We start from the raw sequence: 6000 nt of genomic DNA on the forward strand, positions 1-6000 counted from the left end.
GAATTGGTTGGATATTTAACAGATAGAAAAATAAAATAAAATAAAATTTACTTTTTATTTTTATTTTTTGATAAGGGTCTTGCTCTCTTGCCCAAGCTGGAGTGCAGTGGCGCGATCTCAACTCTCTGCAACCTCCGCCTCCCGGGTTAGAGTGACTCCCACCTCAGCCTCCTGAGTAGCTGGGATTACAGGTGAGCATCACCACACTCAACTAATTTTTGTGTTTTTTTTTTTTTTTTTTTTTGCAGAGACAGGGTTTTGCCATGTTGCCCAAGCTGGTCTGGGACTCCTGGGCTCAAAGGATCTGCCTGCCTCAGCCTCCCAAAGTGCTGGGATTATTGGCATGAGCCACTGCACCTGGCCCCAAATTTTTGTATATGATATTTCTATGCTCTAAATCTGCCAGGGACTTTTCATCTCATTCAGACTAAAAGTCAGAGTCTTATAATGGCCTACAAGGGCCCACGGGTGATCTGGACCCTCATGTCCCACCTCCACCCCCACTAGGGCATTACCTCCCATCTCCCCTCCTCAGACTGAACTCTCAGCTGAAGTAACTCCAGACGCTCCTGTTCTTCAAACACATGACATGCACTGCCAGTGGAGGCCCTGACACGCCCTGGCCCTTAGGCCTGGAATACCCTCCTGGGAACAGCCCCATGGCTCCTACCCATGCTGCTTCCATCTAATGCTCTATAACAATTTTAACAGGAATTTTTTAAACTAGAAAGCTGATTCTGAAGAAGGTATGGAAAAATAAGTGAATAAGAATAACAGGCGAAAGTATAAATCTGAGAAATTCTTTATGCAAGTAATTAGCCCTGCAAGATAATAAAACAATAATAATTAGGTTGAGTGCAGTGGCTCACACCTGTAAACCCAGCACTTTGAAACGTCAAGGTGGACGAATCACAGGGTCAGGAGTTTGCAGCTTGGCTAATATGGTGAAACCTGTCTCTACTAAAAATACAAAAATTAGCTGGGCGTGGTGGCGGGCACCTGTAATCCCAGTTACTTGGGAGGATGAGACAGGAGAATTGCTTAAACCCGGGAGGCGGAGGTTGCAGTGAGCCGAGGTCGCACCACTGCACTCCAGCCTGGGAGACAGAGCAAGACTCTGTCTCAAAATAAATAAATAAATAATAACAACATTGAAAACACAGTGTTACTAGAATATGAAGATACAGACTCATCAACGAAACAGAATGAAGCCAGTAAAAGACTCAAATACATACGAAAAAATCTAGTACTGATAAAGGTGATACTTCAAATCAATTGAGAAAGACGGATTATTCAACAAATAGTGTTGCAACAGGAGGAGCTATTTGAAGAAAAAACTAACTGTAACTCTACCTCACACTTTAAACCAAAATAAATCTCAATGTTCACATATTTACACTTCAAAACTGATACCATAAAAGTGCTAATAGAAAACACAGTTGAATTTTTTTATAAAATTGGAATGTATTAGCTTCCTCAGTATATTAAACTCAAAAACAACAAAAAGTACAGATTGATTTGACTTTTAAAATAATTAAGGCCGGGCACAGTGGCTCATGCCTGTAATCCCAGTACTTTGGGAGGCCAAGATGGGCAGATCACCTGAGGTCAGGAGTTCGAGACCAGCCTGACCAACATGGAGAAACCCTGTCTCTACTAAAAATACAAAATTAGCCAAGCATGGTTGCACATGCCTGTAATCCCAGTTACTGGGGAGGCTGAGGCAGGAGAATCGCTTGAACCCAGGAGGCGGAGGTTGCAGTGAGCTGAGATCATTCCATTGCACTCCAGCCTGGGCAACAAGAGCGAAACTCTGACTCAAAAAAAAAATAATTATAATAGTAATAATAATTTAAAATTTTCACATAACTAACAATTTTAAATAATAAAAATGAAATAAATGTTAAATTAGAAAGCAAATATATGTCTCATATCATAGACAAAAAGCTAACTTAATCATGAGATGCTTTTTCAAATGAATGAGGAAACAAACAGGAAAATATGCAAGGAATGTAAGAAGTAGTTTACAGAAGAAAGAACGTAAATTGTTCTTAAGCTTATAAAAGATGTTCTTAATAAGGGAAATGCAAACTTAATCTACCGGAGATAACATTTCTTACCTGTGAATTTGTCAGTAATGCAAAATGTTGACAACCTACTCTGGGCAAGGCTATGGAAACAGAGGCCCGCTAGGACCACAGTCTGTGGGACCGTGAAGCTCTCTAACTCCACCACAGGGGCCTCTGTGTGTTCTTCCAGGCATTTCCACTGACAGTTTCCTTTGTGGAACGCCTAGTTAATGCTGATGCGTTCGTCAGAGCCCAGTTCAGCATCATCTCCTCAAGGAAGCCTTCCCTGACCCAACTTCCATCCCTAATCCTTCTCCTGCTGTCTGTGCTCATAACACTTATTCATAGCACCTCTCAAAAAGGGTTATTTATTCATCTAGCACTTGTTTTTCTCACTCAAAGTCAAAATTTATGAGGTCAAAATCTTTAGCGATCATTTCCTCCAATATTTGGCTCCTACCAGGTATAGCTGCATGGCAATTACAGAATAAACTTTTAGTTATCTGTGCCATTTCATTAATTTCTCTCAGCCTCTGTTTCCTCAAGAAAATACAAATGTCCTTGGGAGATTGTGAATGTTAAATGAGATATCATAAAGTCCATAACATAATGCTTGACACAGAGTAAACCCCCAAGACAGGGAAGCTACGCTAACATTTAATTGCAATTATCATTACCAAGGCAATGTGTACCTGGTTGGGACAGATTAACATGTGCCAAGCTTCAGTTGTTGGTTTGTTTGTTTGTTTTTTGAGACCTCCAGAGTCTCACTCTGTTGCCCAGACCGGAGTGCAGTGGCGCCATCTTGGCTCACTGCAAGCTCTGCCTCCCAGGTTCAAGCCCTTCTCCTGCCTCAGCCTCAGTTGCTCTTACCTCTGTTCCACTACTGTTGCAGTGGCTATGTTCTGTCTAGACTCTTATTTACTTAATATTTTACTTTCAGTGACTAACTTCTTCAAATTAAATGTCTACTTTAACCTCACATAAAATTAATCTCTGCAAAAGTATTAGATTTTTTAATGTATTTTCTGCAATAAATCGTTATCTAATAAAAAGAGTTCCTAGTGATCACCTGAAATTATCATGAGAAGATGCTACTTGACTCAGTCCTTGGGAAATGCTGAGATAAATAATCACTTGATGTTTATCATTCCCCTTCTTCGCATGTCTCTAAATTGTACCTATTAGAATTATTTATCTCTGTGTTTATCTTCATCATTAACTGGGATGTCTAAGGGCAAGGATTGTGACTGTAAATTCTATTGCCGGTGATTACTAAGATACTTTCCCAGAACAGCAGCTCAATAAATATTTGCTAAATGAATTAAACAGTTTTTGAATTCCTACATTGATTAAGAAATATGCTAGACATCTTGGCAGGACTCAAAGAATAATCAAACAGAGATTCTTAATCAAGAAGATAGCAAGTTATAAAAGAAATATTTTTATTTTTCTATAAAAATGTATATGTGATACTACTTACTGGTATGTTATACGTATGTAGTTACTTTCCATGAATGTTAAGAGTAAAAATAAACGTTTTAGCTAAAAATTACATTCAAGCTATACCTTGACAAACAAGGATGTGAACTGACAATGTGTATTTCTGCATGTGTTGGCTTGTATAGAGGTTACACGTGAGCTTCCTACAAAATGCAAAAGTACAAAAGGTGTTGCAGTGAAAATTAAGTTTCCCTGACATCTCCGACTCCATGTACCCAGTTCTTCCGCCCAGGATCCCTGGTTACTAGGTTCTCCCCTCCACTACCACCTGGAGCTGTTCTGTGCATATGGAATTAAGATTCCAATTTAAGATGTAGGGAGAGGCTAGAGAAAGGCAATTCCAAAGCAGAGAATTACAAATGCAAAGCCACTGAGGTGAAAAAGTGGAGAAACATGAGGGAAAAAGTGGGGAAACAATGAGTGAAATTATGACCAAAAGAGTAGAAAATAGTGAAGCAGGGTACTGTGGCTCATGCCTGTAATCCCAGAACTTCGAGAGGCCAAGACAGGAGGACGGCTTGAGCCCAAGAGTTTCAGACCAGCCTAGGCAACCTAGGGAGATCCCAGACCCATAAATTTAAAAAAATAAATTAGCTGGATGTGGTGGTTTCTGCCTGTGGTCCCAGCTATTTAGGAGGCTGAGGTGGGAGGATCACTTGAGCCCAGGAGGTTGAGGCTGCAGTGAGCTGAGACTGCACCACTGCACTGCAGCCTGGGAAACAAGTGAGATCCTGTCTAAGAAAAAAAAAGAAGAAAGAAAGGAAAGAAAAAAAAGAAAGGAAAAAAGGAAGAAAAGAGGGAAGGAAGGAAGAAAAGAGGGAAGGAAAAAAGAAAGGAAGAAAGTACAAATTGCTATAATCTATGAAGAAAATTTGCCAATATTCATTAAAATTTTAAATGCATTTAGTCTTTGACATAGCAATTTTACTTCTAGGATATTGCTACGGTTTTAATGTGTCCCCTCCAAAATTCAGGTGTTAAGGGAGGATCAGGAGGGCTCCTTCCCTTGTGAATGGAATTAAGGCGTATATATAATTCTATATAAGGCCTTTGTGTGTGTGTGTGTGGGGGGTGTATATCTTTAAAGCCTTTAAGCCCTTCTAATATATATCTAAATGCTTTACAAGGTTTTGGCTTCCTTGTCCTTCTGCCTTCTGCCATGTGAGGACACAGCATGTCTACCCCTCCAGAGGGTACAGCATCAAGGTGCCATCTTGGAAGCAGAAGGCAGCCCTCGCCAGACAACTGGCACCTTGAGCTTGGACTTCCCAGCCTCCAGAATTGTGAGAAAATAAATTTCTGTTCTTAATAAATTATCTGGTCTCAAGTGTTTTGTTATAGCAGCACGAGGAAAAATTATTTTCCAAACACTCATATGTATGAGCAATGTTATCCATACAAGAACATGTATTACAGCATTGTTTAAAAATCACGAAATTCTAGAAACTGAAATACCACCAATAAAAGATTGGTCAAATAAATTGAGGACACAGTTATACAAGGAACGCTATGTCGTTTTTATAAAGAAGAGAGCGTTTTCCCAAAATTGATATAAAATTACACCCAAAATACAGTTGAGGCAAAAGGTAGAACATAGGAAATGTGTACAAGATGTTCCCATTTGAAGGTAGAGAAAAGGATATCTATGGTGTGTACATACACACACATATGTCTGTCTGTCCTTATACAGATATACACATGGTTAGATGGGCTTATAATACCTCTGCAGAAAGACAAAATAAAGTTGCCATTGCCTCTGGGGGTGGAAACCAGGTATCTATAGGGATAAAAGGAAAAGTTACTTTTCACTTTATACTATTTTGTAGTGATGAATTGTATAGTCATTAAGTCAGCAAATATTTGCAAGTACCTACTAAATATCAGGTACTTTTATAGATGTTGGAGATAAAGTTCCTACTCTCCTGAAGTTTATACAGTACAAATGCATGTTATTTAAAAAATTAAAGTTCATAAGACAAATGATCTATAAGCTATAGCTAAAATAAATACTACTTTTTAATTTCTTCTCACTACATAAATTAATTTCTTCTCTGTACATAAATTACAAAGTAATTATTTTAACCTTTTTTCTTTTTTAAATCTCAAATTGTATTCGTCTTTTTTTTTTTTGAGACAGTTTTGCTGTGTCACTCAGGCTGGAGTGCAGTGGTGTGAACTTGGCACACCACAACCTCTGCCTCCCAGGTTCAAGGGATTCTCGTGCCTCAGCCTCCCAAGTAACTGGAATTACAGGCAGGCACCACCGCACCCAGCTAAGTTTTTTATTTTTAGTTCAGATGGGTTTTCACCATGTTGGCCAGGTTGGCCTCAAACTCCTGACCTCAAGTGATTCACCTGCCTCGGCCTCCCAAAGTTCTGGGATTACAGGCGTGAGCCATCGCGCCCAGCCAGTCTTTAAAATAAAATA

At 39.4% G+C, this 6000-nt stretch overlaps 1 long non-coding RNA gene across 1 annotated transcript in view; it reads left to right on the forward strand.

The window, feature by feature from the left end:
• Positions 1-5045, forward strand: part of LOC139362137 (uncharacterized) — a 31900-nt gene extending 26855 nt beyond the window's left edge. The window contains exon 3 of the long non-coding RNA XR_011620464.1: positions 4700-5045. This is a non-coding gene — a long non-coding RNA (uncharacterized lncRNA). The remainder of the gene's footprint in view (positions 1-4699) is intronic.
• The last annotated feature ends 955 nt before the right edge of the window (positions 5046-6000 follow it).

The sequence above is a fragment of the Macaca nemestrina genome, chromosome 3 (genome assembly GCF_043159975.1).
Source record: "Macaca nemestrina isolate mMacNem1 chromosome 3, mMacNem.hap1, whole genome shotgun sequence".
In the NCBI taxonomy this organism is placed as follows: Eukaryota; Metazoa; Chordata; class Mammalia; order Primates; family Cercopithecidae; genus Macaca; species Macaca nemestrina.